The sequence below is a fragment of the Excalfactoria chinensis genome, chromosome Z (assembly GCF_039878825.1).
Source record: "Excalfactoria chinensis isolate bCotChi1 chromosome Z, bCotChi1.hap2, whole genome shotgun sequence".
Taxonomy (NCBI): Eukaryota; Metazoa; Chordata; class Aves; order Galliformes; family Phasianidae; genus Excalfactoria; species Excalfactoria chinensis.
This window is the reverse complement of record NC_092857.1, coordinates 46910541-46924354: the sequence shown is the minus strand read 5'-3', so window position 1 is coordinate 46924354 and position 13814 is coordinate 46910541. Positions and strand designations below refer to the sequence as shown.

Here is a 13814-nt window from a genome sequence, read left to right as displayed (position 1 = left end):
AACTAATAACTAACCCACAGCAACTAACATGAAATGTGTAAAAAGCAGTAAACAAAGAAACAAACAATACCTGCATAAATATTTAGTTTAATTTATGCACTAAAAAACATTTTAAACAGAACTTGCAGACTAAATGATACAGTTCTCACGAAGCACACATCTTTGAAAGCCGTGTTAATCGTTTAGATCCTACCCTAGCTAAGGAAAAGTTCATGCAGTATTGAGTACATGCTTTCTCAAAACATGCCATAGGAATACATACTTCCTCTAAGATATGCCACTAAATCCCCTACCTACAGCACACACTAACTCAACTACAGTTAGATGCACATTTCTGTGACTGCTGAATAGATGCAAGTTTTATACAAAAAACAGTGGAAAGAAACTCACGAAGCACAAGGATATTTCAGTAAAACCAAAGACTCATTACATTGGAACACAGTTTTCTGTTTAGATTCCTATAAGTAGTAATTTTTTTCAGGCGTCTTACTGAAGTTCAGGGTTGTAAAATACAGGATGTTAAGAAACAAAGACTCCCATAATAAACCCACTGAGAAAACTAACAAGGTTTCTAGTACTTGCCTAAATCTTCTGGTACTTATTTATAAAGTGAGACAACTGGTGCTAGAAGCTAATATTTACTCCCAAACAAATAGAACGGGATAAACCAAAACTCCACACATTTCCACACATAAAAGATCCTCTTTCATGATCAAGTCATAGTCTAATAAGAATCAGAGACATCTGAGGAAAGCTACACCTCCTTAAAATAGATTTTTCAAAATAAATTTATTTCAATTATCTACAGGGATAGCATATATCAAATATATACTTGCAATTAGGGTTAGCTGAATCAGCAGCTCTTGCAAGAAATAACCACAAGTAATTAAATGAATGCATAACTTTCTTGCTATTACAGATAAAAATAGGAAGCTCTCACAGGCTAAAGGATATCAAGGAAACAATACGGCATCAACAAATATTATTCCTACAGTGTACAAACTAAACTCACAAAGCTATCATAGATTCAAACGCCAACGCCAACTGAGGCATGCATAGAGACTGAATTTATCACTGATTTACTATATGTTCCCCGGATCTCCATTGAAGCGCATCATGATTGCAATTATAGCACATTAACTGATACAATAACATAGATAAGGAAGTACCTATAAAGAATAGAAAAAGATAAAGAAGCTACCTATATTATCCTCATGAACTCTTAGGGGGAAAAAAAAAAAGTCTAAGCAGCACACCATTTAGACTACTTTTAGAAGACTAAAAACACTGGCTGCCTTTCAAAGTAATGCACTGAATTAAAATAGCAGTCAGTCTCCAGAAGCAGCTCCAAATTATTGGCTGGGTTTCTTTTATTATTTGTTTTAATTTTGTTTTTCTGCACAAGAAAAACAGAAGCAAAGCCTATGTGCCAAAAAAGAATTTTATTACATTAAATACAAGCACTGCTCTGAAAATTTTCATTCATTATCTCTTTTCTTTTTAACTTTCAGCCTAATCATTACAAAATTGCCATACCACAGGGTAGGACTGGTAGCTATGAGGCAGACATTTTGTTTGAGGACCTGGTGAACTTGAACAAGCCACAGCTGTTCTACTGGGCCTTGAACTTAAGGTCTGTGTAGCCCATGTGTAAGTATGGGCAGCTGGTGTATGGGACTGTGCTGAAGTGTCCCACAGTGGCCTATGCAGGGTACTGGTTTATGCAATGAAAGAGATTAGTCAAGCATCTCAGGAGGTGACATATCATTATATATAAACTCTGTATAGATAAACCTGAAAAGTGTTAGCCAAAAAGCAGACATTTTCAGCTTTACTCCAGATCTGAAGTCCCAGAAGACAAAACAGACAGGAAACCTATTTTATGTAAAAGGTATAAATAAGCAAAAGGGAAAAAACAGACTACAAAAAACAAAAAACAAACAAACAAAAAAAGATAACTGATAGATTGATTGCACTCTTTCCCTTCTCTGGGTGAACATGTCAGTACCTATTACCTACCCCAATCTTGTCACTGTGGTACACTGCAAGTCATTAAAAATCCACACCAATTGACTGCATTTGGGTAGCTGAGTGACACAGAGGGCTAATGAGCCTTGTGTTCCACTGGACACTAGAGCAGACAAACAGCAGTGGTTCTAAAGGACAGAGGGACTGAGAACACATTACTCCACAGCGTCCTACCCCAATAGCTTTAAAATAAATTGATGAAAATTAATGCCTTTTGGAGAGATTATGAAAGAAGTCACTCGTTGGATCAGTGATAATAGAAATGGCTCTCACCTGCCTTTTGTGGTGAATATACACAGAGCATGGCTTGCTGGCAGGCAGAAACCTCCATGACATGGAGGTTTTGTTAGAGGTATGTTCACACCTCTATTGTGGCGAAGCAGGTACAGTTCCTGATGATTTGGGCACTCCTCCGAACAGCATAGGCTGCATAGAAGATACAGAGATCACCCACACAGCTAAGCAGCCATCTGAGGCTGAAATAATTCTGGAATCCTGCTCTTCATTCAGCTGCCCCACTTGATGAAGAAAAGTATCTGACCACTACCAGACAAGGACAGATGGCTACTGATCACCAGATCAGGCTGCCTCATAACTGTAGGACCTGACTGTCAGCCTTCACAAGAGAGTTGAGTCTGAAGCCATGATACAATCCAGTGCTTATCCTCAGCAATAGAGTTGCTGAGGAACTGCAAGAGAAATCTGCATTCTCATGTGAGGCCAGCAGGTGCTGTCCCCCTAGTCTGCCACGGGCTGATAGCCTATGTTTGGAATACTGTAATATTTCTCCTGCATTATAAGTCGTTCAACTTTATGGAGAAGTGAAGACTGATACACATCACTTGACTTGACTTCTTCAAGGCCTTTGCCATGGTTCCATAGGTCACTTTCAGGGACTTATAGGGTGAACTATTTGGTGGAAAATAAATTCGCTGGATGGATGCAGCCAGAGAGCTGTGGTCAGCAGCTCTATGACCAGGAAGAGGCCTTTGATGAATGATGCCTCACAGAGGTATATCTTAGGACTGGTGTTTTTTATCTTCAGCCTAGACAGTGAAATCAAGTGCACTTTCAGCAAGTTTGCAGAAGTGGGCCCACGTGAACCTAATGAGGTTCAACAGTGCCAAGTGCAAGGTGTTGCACTTGAGTCAGGGCAATCTTAGGTACAGCCTGAGAGAAGACATCAAGAAAGAGAGAAGGACTTGGAGATTCTTGTGGACAAAAAGGTAGGAACAAGCCTACCAACTGTGTCCTGGGCTGCATCAAGAGGAGTGGTCAGCAAGGAGAGGGAGAGGACTGTCAACCCTCTGCTCTGCCCTCATGAGACCCCATCTGCAGTGCTATGTCCAGATCTGGGGCCCTAAGTACAGGAGGGATGCAGAGCTTCTGTTCCAGAACAGGGCTGCAAAGATAATCAGAAGGCTGGAACACCTCTCTACTGAAGAAAAGTTAAGGGCTTGTTCAGCTGGGAGAAAAGAAGGCTCCAGGAACACCTCACTGCAGTCTTTCAGAACACACAGAGGGCTTATTTAAAAAAAAAAAAAAAAAAAAAAAAAAAAGAGCAAAATTGACTTTGACTTTCTACACAGTCTGACAGTAATAGAATCATAGAATGGCCTGGGTTAAATAATGACCACCTAGATTCAATCCCCCTGCTGTGTGCTGGGTCACCAAACACTTGACCAGGCTGCCCCAGAGCCACATCCAGCCTTGCCTGAAATGCCTCCAGAGATGGGGCATCCACAACCTTCCTGAGCAACCTGTTCCAGTGTGGCAACAGGACAAGAGGAAATCATTTTAAACTAAAAGGGGAGATTTAGCTTAGATGTTACAGGAAATTCTTCACTCAGAGAGTGGTGAGGCACTGGAACAGGCTGCCCAGAGAAGCTGTGGATGCCCCACCCCAGAAGGCATTGAACACCAGACTGGAAGGGACCCTGGGCAGCTTGTTCCAGCAGGTGGAAGCCCTGCTCACAGCATAGGGTTGGAACTAGATGATCTTCCAGCCTAAGACATTGTATGATGTTACCCATATTACTGTAAGGAATACTGGCCCCACAGAGTAAGAAGTGGGAGAAGCACTGAGTGATGCTGCTGAGACTACACATCATCATGCCTAGGTCATTCATCCCAAGAACATTTAGAAATTTGACAAAGTAGCAAAATTTGGAGGGACAATTCAGCAGGGTTTTCACTGAATTATGTCTGAGTCAACTACACAAATCACAATCTGTATGGCAAAAATGCAGAGAAAAAAAAAAAAAAAGAGAAGAAGAAAAAACTGTTTCCCACGAAGCAGCTCTGGGCCACAATCTAGCCAATAAGCCTTTCAAGCTTCAAGTCGTAGCATCAAATAAAGCTCACTGGAGCCCATGATAACAAAATGGACAAGCTAAATACACAGCTGGACTTTTGGTCTTGGAGGTTGATCCAATCAGTGCAAAGCTAAAAATCCAGGCTGCTTATTCAGTCCTAGCTGCAACAAAGAGTCACTCAAAGAACCAAGGTAATTAATAACAGGGCTCCCAGTTTTACAGTGAGTACTGCCAATTGACTGCAGTCAGCCCATAGGGAAGGCACAGCAGACCAGTACTATGAAATGGAAGTGGTGCATTTCTGCATGGCCTCTTCTGGCCTAAACAGTTCTTTACAGGAGAAAATAGCACAGATTGGCCTGGGCAATGACAGTGACCATCCACAATCTGATCTGTCTCCATTCCGGACCCAGAATAAATGCCATATGAGCAATTAACCCAAGAGCAGACACAGAATGCACGGTTCAATGATCAGTCAGGAAGATATTGTGAAAGAGAAACAGCAATGGAAAGCAGAAACCTTTAAAATAGCTCAGCAAGCCTTGCGATCCTAACGAAGGTATGGGAGAAACAGCCAATATGTCAAATTGGTGACTCTGGCTATGGCACTGGAAGAACTGACAGCTAGAGAAATCATACTGACTCTTGGATGGCATACAGCCTTACACTGTAGGCTATCAATGTTAAGCAAATAACTGGGTAATAAACAGTAACCCCCTCTCTGGGGTCAAGACTTGGAAAACATCTGGTCACACCTGGAATACACTGGAACTCTTCCAAAGAGTCAGGGTTTACAGTTAGTAAGCAGCAGCTGGTAAGTAGCAACCACTTGGCTGTACTGCCTACTGCACCTGCTGCCCACACAGCCATAAGGTCTATCATAAGGTCTATAGCAATGGTGAGGTACTCTCATCTTATATTTAATCAGATAATGGTTCACAGGACAAGCTATCCAGAAGTAGACAGCTGAAAACCAGGTAACATGGATTTAGCATACCTCACATTATTTTTATGGAGCTAGTTTAGTAGATCATATTAATACTTAACTAAAACAACAATTGTGAGTTCTTCTACCTACACACCCCACATAGAATGGGTTAACAACAGTGGAGCAAGCAGTACTAAGTTTGAATAGCAGAGTGGGAGCACAAAGTTCCATCAGTTACCAACCATTGTTAGGCCAACACCATACAGAAATGCCTACTGTGTTCCTATCTGAAAATGAAGAGTTTACCTTGGCAGAGGACGGACAATCCTGTTTACACAAGTCTTCATCAAGCAAACCGATCTCTGCCAAAATGCTGGTGCAAGGGCCAGAGGCAATGCTCCTAATCTTGGAATGCTCAGCTGATATTCTTTAATATGCTCTTCTTATTTCATAAAAAATATACAATTTCAATCTGTTTTGCAAAAAGTGGATACAGTACCCTCCCAGAGGAGTGTCTGCGCTGCACTAGTCCGCAGCGACACCTGTCGGCAGCCTGTAGATTACACTGATGTACCAAGTCCTACCTATCCGGCATATTTTGGGATGGATACGCCGGCTGGAACTAAAATCTGCATGTTTAAGTAGATGTCTGTGCTGATCAACAGCTGAAGGTGTCAGCAATAGGAAGCTAAGAAATGGGGAAACAGTGGCAGGGGAAGAGGGTGGCTGAGATCCCAAAGCCTTAATGCTTGCAAACATGGATAAACATTACTGACCATTTACAGTCAGAAAAAAAACGATTATTTTTCATCGTGATTATCAACATAACTGCCCTTAGTTTATATGAAATAAGAGTTAAGGTTACCTTCACAGTGCCACTACCATCACAGCTTGTGACTTTATGGAAGATACAAAAGATGCACTCAGAACCTCCACTATCCTTCTCTGAATTTCCAGAACAGCTACAGAACATACTGTTTTGGGGAACCATTATTTTTAAGCGCACAGACTAAAATCACCCAGCTATGTGCATTCTGCAGTCTCTTATAATGTCCTCATAGTTAATGTGATAAAAAACAGTCCAAAAAAACAGTCTAGTGAAATGACTAAACTGACAGGCTCAAACAGCTGTGATTAGTAGCACAAAGCCCATTTGGAGGCATAAAACAAAATACAAGATGCTTTCTTATAAGGTTGTCAAAGCATGGGAGCAGACTACCCAGAGAAAAATGCAGAGTCCACATTCATGGACGTATTCAAAATCCAACCAGACACAGTCAAAGGCAACCAGATTAAGCTGACCTTGCTTACATGGGGTATGGAGCTGTACACATTATATAAACTCCAAAGGCTCTTTCCAATATTTTCCATTCTGTGATTTTGTATAAATTTCACGGGGAGAAAATTATCCCTCCAAGGGGTGAAGCAAAAGAGTAAGAAAAAGAAAACAGTAGTAAGCATATTTTTGCTGTCAAAAAAGAAATGAAAAGAAAGAGATAACACTTTAATTAACATTCTCATCAACTGTCACAAGTAATAAAAGCCATGGCACATTTTAACTGTATTTCCTAGAATTAAGTATCACTGCAAGGTCTTCTGAAAGTATTACTCTAAATTAACAACCCAAAATTAATAATTTTATGATCAAAATACATTAACACTGTTCCAGCCAAAACATCAGTAAGCAACTAAAAAGCAAAATCTATCTGTTTGAATCAGGATAAAAAAGATGCATTAAAATCCAACAGAAATCCTAATCTCTCCCACAATGAGATTAGGACTCTTAGTATCATGCAATCCAGTTCTTTAAATTGAGCTCAGGGTACAGAATACATAGAAAAGAATTAAAATCAACTAAATAAATTCAACTACTCTCAATCCATGGAAAACCAAGAGTATCTAATGGAAGTCTGAAACAGAGTAGTGGTGGTTTAAAGTGAACGGTAGCTTCTCTTCTCCTTCTTCCCTCCCACCGCCCCAACCTTTCCCTTATAAACAAATTCCTGAATGCATATAAAGTGATCTAATGAGCTCTGCAGTCTTTTTCAGTTCATTAAATTAAAATATTTAGCTTAAAGATCCATAAACCATATCTAAGGAGAAACAATTCTACACAAGCAAAATAACCTCTGGCTTTCCAGAACCAGAAACAATTCCCAAAAGATAAGCACTGTTGTAGATTTAACCTTTGGCCGCAACCAACTTTGATGTCCGTATAGTTTCCCAACTAACTGATCTAACTGAGGATGGGACAAGGAATCTGTGTTCAACAGAAAACTGTGGCTTCCTGAAACAATACAGTTAAGAAGTATAACAGCAGATCACTAACGCTGGATTGTGATGGCTTATTAACAAATTTCACAGAGCAAAGCACCCACTTACACCCAATAATTATAGATGTAATCTGCAATTATGGAAGCTGGGTATCTTTTAAACAGCTGTTAACACCTCACTTCGTATTAACCTCATCTTCACTGTTCCAGTGACCCCACATTTTTCTGCACACTGGCTTGCTGCAGTGGACTTAACTTCATATCAGCTTTCCCTCTTCCCCTTGGTTCACCTAATCCTCCTTAAATTCTCTTCCAATCTTAGTAACTAGTAGAGCAATATCTCAGTCCTAGCATGGATGGGATCACCACCAATTCCCAAAGTCAGTCAATGTTATAGGCTACCTCTAAAACGTACTGTGGGAATTACCACACAACTTTTATTTTTTCCGGTTGACCACCATCCTGTAGTTTGGAAGTACACCTTGGAACTACCACTATTTAGCATCTACATACCTACAGGCAAGTTCATTTCATTTTTGATGAAGGTGTCTAATAAAATATAATCAAATAAAAGGGGAAATTAAACAGATTGCTAAGTGTATACAGAGTATATTTTCAGCCCCAATACAACTTGAAAAATTACTAGTTAAGCAAGAAGGAGTCACATATTCTAATGACTAATCTGGCATTCAAACAATAATGCAGTGACAGAGTTTAATCAACTTGGACTGATTAAAGAGTATATATTTTTAATAACTGTATAGAGAAGTCTGGAATGAAATATAGAAGCATGTGTATAGAATCTACTGAAGCAAGGTTGAAGTATTTTCAGTGAGCTCAGAATAGCACAAAAAATCTGGAGATTCTGAGAATCAAAACACTTGAATTTATGCTTATGCCAACTACACACTTTTCTTACTCTTATCTACCACTTTATCAGCTGAAATGATGTTTCAGATAACCACATAATAAAAGCTACCATCACACATTCATAACAACAAATAATAATAAGTAATTTTATCTATTCCAATTTCACTCCATCACAGATGTGCTTATCCTAACGTCACTGTCTTCAACTGAAATACCAGGTACAGTCCCAGTCACAGTACACAAGAGAGATGTGCACAAGCTGCACCCAGAAGGGTAAAGGACTACTAGGTTCACAATATGCTCTTAATTTACCCACCAGCATCATAAGCGAGAGCCTGTTTTGCTCAACCTGGCAATAAGAAGTCTAAGACAAAACATGATTGTCCTTTATAAAAAAGCTAGAGCTTGTACATATCACAAGGAAAGAAGTAAGAATTAAGCTACTGCATCACACTAAATCAGAACAAATGAGTATGTGAAGACAAAAAATTATTTTAGGCTGAAAATTTGATAAACATTTTCAAAATATGACAAAAAATAAAAATGATCTAGAGCATGTCCCAGAGCATCATCCCAGGTATTTATACAAACTGGGGGAAAAACTCCTTCTGGAGAGCAGCTCTGCGGAGGACTTGGGGTGTCCTGGTGGATCAGAAGATGACATGAGCCAGCAGTGTGTGCTTGTAGCCCAGAAAGCCAACTGTGCTCTGGGCTGCACTAAAAAAGGGGTGGCCAGCAGGGAAAGGGAGGTGATTATCCCCCTCTACTCAGCTCTTGTGAGGTCCCACCTGGAGTAATGCATTCAGGCCAGGAAGAATATGGAGTACTCAGAGCAAGTCCAGAGGGGGGCCACTAAAGATGATCAGAGGGCTGGAGCACCTCTTGTATGAGGAAAGGTTGAGGAAACTGGGCTTGTTTAGCTTGGAGAAGAGAAGGCTGCAGGGAGACCTCATTGTGGCCTTCCAGTACTTGAAATGATCACATAAACAGGAGGGGGAACAGCTGTTCACAAGGGTGGATAGTGAGAAAACAAGGGGGAATTGTCTCAAACTGAGACAGGAGGTTTAGGTTAGATATTAGGAGAAAGTTTTTCCACACAGAGGGTGGTGACATGCTGGAGCAGGCTGCCCAAGGAGGCTGTGTATGCCCCATCCCTGGAGGCATTCAAGGCCAGGCAGGATGTGGCTCTGGGCAGCCTGGTCTAGTTGTTTGGCAGGGGGGTTAAAATGAGATGATCACTGTGGTCCTTTTCAGCCCAGGTCATTCTGTGATTCTATGTCCTAATATGAGTAAGAGTTTTGTTATGAAGATTAGAATATGTGATTTACAGGCCTACAATAGAAAGCAAATACAAAAATTTGCATCAAAAATTCATGTGTATACTTGGGGAATAAAAGCAAAGTAAACATATGCAGTTTTACAGTAGTCATTCGGGGTTAATAAAGTATTGTGCTCTTATGAAAAACAGCCACAATTCTTAATAAAAAGATTCCACAAATCTTAAGCGCAACATGAATACTTCTTTTACTAATCCATTTGCATTCTTAAGCATGAAAGATCTGGGGACCACACTGACACAAAAGATTGTGAAAGTGAGTAGGCCACTTTCAGCCTCCAATAGGAGCATCAGAACAAATATTTTCTTACATTATTTAAGCCCTGACAAATCCATCACACTGGGGATCACCACACAGATGATACAACAAACAAATGTTCAGATCCATAATGTACTCCTTTTGAATCAAACTTTTGAAACATAGAATGGCTTGGGCTGGAAGGGGCTGGAAGGGACTTCAAGGAACATCAAAGCTCCAACCCGCCACAGGTGGGGCTTGCAACCTCCACATCTAATCCTAGACCAGGCTGCCCAGGGCCCCATCCAACCTGGACTTGAACAGCTCCAGGGATGGGGCATCCACAGTCTCTGTGGGCAGCCCTGTCCCTTCCTTTGTATGGTAAATATTATACTGCCTCTTCCTGGAGATACACTGCATCAGAGGTAAGAAGTTCAGTTCTGCACCCTGAACAGCCTGGGTTACCACTTACTGTCTTTCAGTTTCTGCAAATCACAGATATTCCCCTAACTGGAGAAAAAAAAAAAAAAAAAAAAAAAAAAGTAGTGTAAAAATAATGAAATAACTCAGAACAGAGGGAGTGAGAAAACCTCTTACTGCAAAAACCCACAATATGTGTTTATAACGTTAATTTGGCACTCACAACACATGGTACCATGAAGACAGAGCTCTTCCAACTGATGACTGTGAAGCCTCTCCACCTGACAGAGGTCAGGCAGCTTGCTTCTATTAACTGCACCAGAAAAGCTGTCGGCAACCCCACATGTATAATCTGCACATCCCTTGAAGCCTACTTTTACATTTTGTTCACAATCTTACAGGAGATAGGAAAGGGGCCCCCTGTGCAATTTGTTTCTCAATAGAAAAGAAAATAATGGAAAAAAAAAAAACACAAACAGAAAGTGTAATAGAAATTTACACCTAAAGAACAGCAGTGCTTCAAAAGCCAGTACTGATCATGAATTCTGACTCCTGTTTATACCTATGTTACCTAGGCCTTTGTCGGTGCCTTTCTTTACTCAGATGGTCACAATCTACATCTCAATCCTGCGTGAGTTCATTTCATACTATCAGAAATTTGTCATCATCTTACATACAAAAGCAGCTCTCCTCAAGCCTGTAACCACACTTTTAAACAAGTTACAAAATAATCAGTAAAGTTTTAAGAAATACTGACACAGAATATATTTTCATATTGAAACCTATGCATCCTTCTGTAGGAAGGCAATGAAATACTATTCATAAAAAAAAAAAAAATAATAATTTTTTTTTGCTTCCATCAACCTGAGCACAGTTAAGACTGACAGGACATCGGAAACCAGTCCTTCATCAATCAGAGAAATTAATACTATTATTAAGGAGTAAGGTGTAAAGTCTCAAAGTCCTTCAGCAGCCCAACATATTTCAGTGCTACATATTCTCACTGATAGCCTTAAAGAAAACAGATAAGAAGTGAAAAGAAAGAGAGCCCTATCAAGCAGAGGGGAAGAAAGGCTATCATTAAGGAGAGTTATAACCTACACGTATTTCAATTGTTTCCATTTGCTTCAAACCGCAGCGTTCTGTTGTCAGAAAGTACTTGCCTGGCTCAACCAGTGATACCCTCCAGACCTCTGTTTGCACCACTGACTGTATGCTGGGATAGCACAATCACACACACAAGCATCCCAGGAGCCTTACTGCATTTTTCATCTCAAATACCAGAGACGGTCAGATCAAGTTGTGAGAAGGAAGACTGGCAAGCTGCAAGGCAACTCTGAGAAGCAATCTTCACTTCACCACACCTGCTGTTTGTCCTCACATATGTAACACAGATATTTCCATTCCCTGCCCTGCGTGAAGGCTGCAGAAGTCCCAACTCCAGGCTCCCTCTGAGGAATGTCCATGCATAAAACAGAAGAAAGGTACCAAAACCAGGCTTGAATTCAGCATGCTTGAATTTCTCACCACCGCTCCCCAGGATCCATATGCAAAGAATCAAGAACGAAGCCCACTTCAAACTGAACATTTTGTGAAATAAACAACAAGCAGAGAATCAACATCTGAAAACCCAGATTCCTTCGCATCCTGTTCTACCCAGCTCCCAGTGGACTGGCAGTTATCTCACTTGACAAGAAAACCAATACAACAGATGACTCTGTGTTCTGGCTCAGACCCTCAAGCCTTCACACTGTCAGCCCACCTGCAGCATCACCCAAACAGGGGTGCTCAGAGGGCCAAACCTGAGCCACAAATACTAGCTGAAAAACATGCATCAGTTGCCATTAAAATTTAACTCCTGGTATCCAGGCCACAGCGAAGAACAAGCTAAAACGGCACTCTAGAATATCAATAAACTAAAACAAACAATGAAACAAACATAAAAAAAACCCACTCAGTTAAGATTTGGGGTTTGAGACTTACTCTTCCAAAAACTACATTCGTCACTGACCCCTTCACTATTGCAACACACGTGAAGAAGGAACACTCAAATCCAAAAGAAAACAGAAGGGCCTGTCCCTCCCCGCTGACATCTCACGGGGAGGTTCTGCGACAGCGCCTGCCTCCTTTCAGCTGGAGTGGCACCGCTGTGCCGGACACGGAGTCCCGGAGCAGTAGCGGAGAACAGCCTCGTAAAGCCCGTTCCCCTCCCGCGCACCGGACCCACGCGCTCCCCGAGCCGCCCGCGGCCGTGCCCGGTGCTGCGCGGATCCCGCAGCTGCCCCCGCGCCTCGGTTCGCAGCTATCGGCGTGTTCGCGCAAAGAGAGGCTGGGCTGGGGAACAAATAAACTGCGCTAACCGACGCGCGGGACATAATGCAAGAGTTGAAAGGAAAAACAGCAGGAGGAAAAAAAAAAAAAAAAAAGAAAGAAAAGAAAGAAAGGAGAAAAAAAAAGAAAAAAAAAAAAAAAGAAAGGAAAGCCACTCCCAAGGAGCGATGGGAGCCATAACATCGCAGTTCAAAATAGCCTCAAGTCTGGAGCACCGCGGGCACCGCTCGGTGCCACCCGCGGCGGGCAGGGCCCCAGCGGCACGAGCGGCGCCCCACTCGCCACCTCCCAGCACCGTCCCGCAGCCCCCGCTCCACCGGAGCCGCCCCGCTCCGTGTGGGGGACGCTCGAGGAAACTTCGCCGGTGGGGGGAGCGCCCAGCCCGGCCCGGCCCTCGGTCCCAGCGGAACGAGCACAGCCCCGGCAGCACCGCAGCGCAGTGGGACAGCAAAGGCGGCCCGCAGGCGCCGCGCCTAAGGCGGCTCGGCTCGGCCCGGCCCGACGAAGAGCAACAGCACGGCACACGTGCCTGACCGAGAAGCCGCGCAGCCGGGCGGCCGCCGCCCCAGGGATGGGACCGCCTGCCTCGAGACGGGACCGGGACCAGCCCCGCAGCGGATCCGGGGCGAAGCTCCGGGACAAAGCTGTTTTCCTCCCCGCACCGCACCGCACCGCACCGCCCCCCGGACAAGCGCAGCACGGAACTCACCAAGTCGAGAACCGCTGGCCACGGCCACACCGCTTCTGTACTGGCGGCAGCACCGCCGACACACAAGAGCCGCCGCCGCGACCCCCTTCCTGCCACCGCCCCGCCCCGCCCGCCTCAACGCCCCGCCCTGGGGGCGCATCCCGCTCGTATTGGCCCCGCCTCTGCCCGCCCCACGCGGGGACGCGTTACCGCTCACGTCGACCTGCGCGCTGCGGTCGCGCGGGTGTCTCTGGGGCTGCCGGCTGTGCCGCTCCTTCGAAGTGGAGCACCGCGCACGCGGCACCCAGTGCCTCCAGGTGCCGTTCTCTGAGCAGGCGCGGGCCGTGCCGAGAGCCGGTCGCGCTTGTGCGGTACGAGCTGGCTGGC

General features: G+C 43.3%; 1 protein-coding gene across 4 annotated transcripts in view; it reads right to left on the bottom strand.

Moving 5' to 3' along the window:
• Positions 1 to 13572, bottom strand: part of PAM (peptidylglycine alpha-amidating monooxygenase) — a 119745-nt gene extending 106173 nt beyond the window's left edge. For all 4 annotated transcript variants that reach the window (XM_072360225.1, XM_072360228.1, XM_072360231.1 and 1 more), the window contains exon 1: positions 13449 to 13572. The gene's annotated coding sequence lies outside the window, so the exon portion shown is untranslated. The remainder of the gene's footprint in view (positions 1 to 13448) is intronic.
• Between the last annotated feature and the right edge of the window lie 242 nt (positions 13573 to 13814).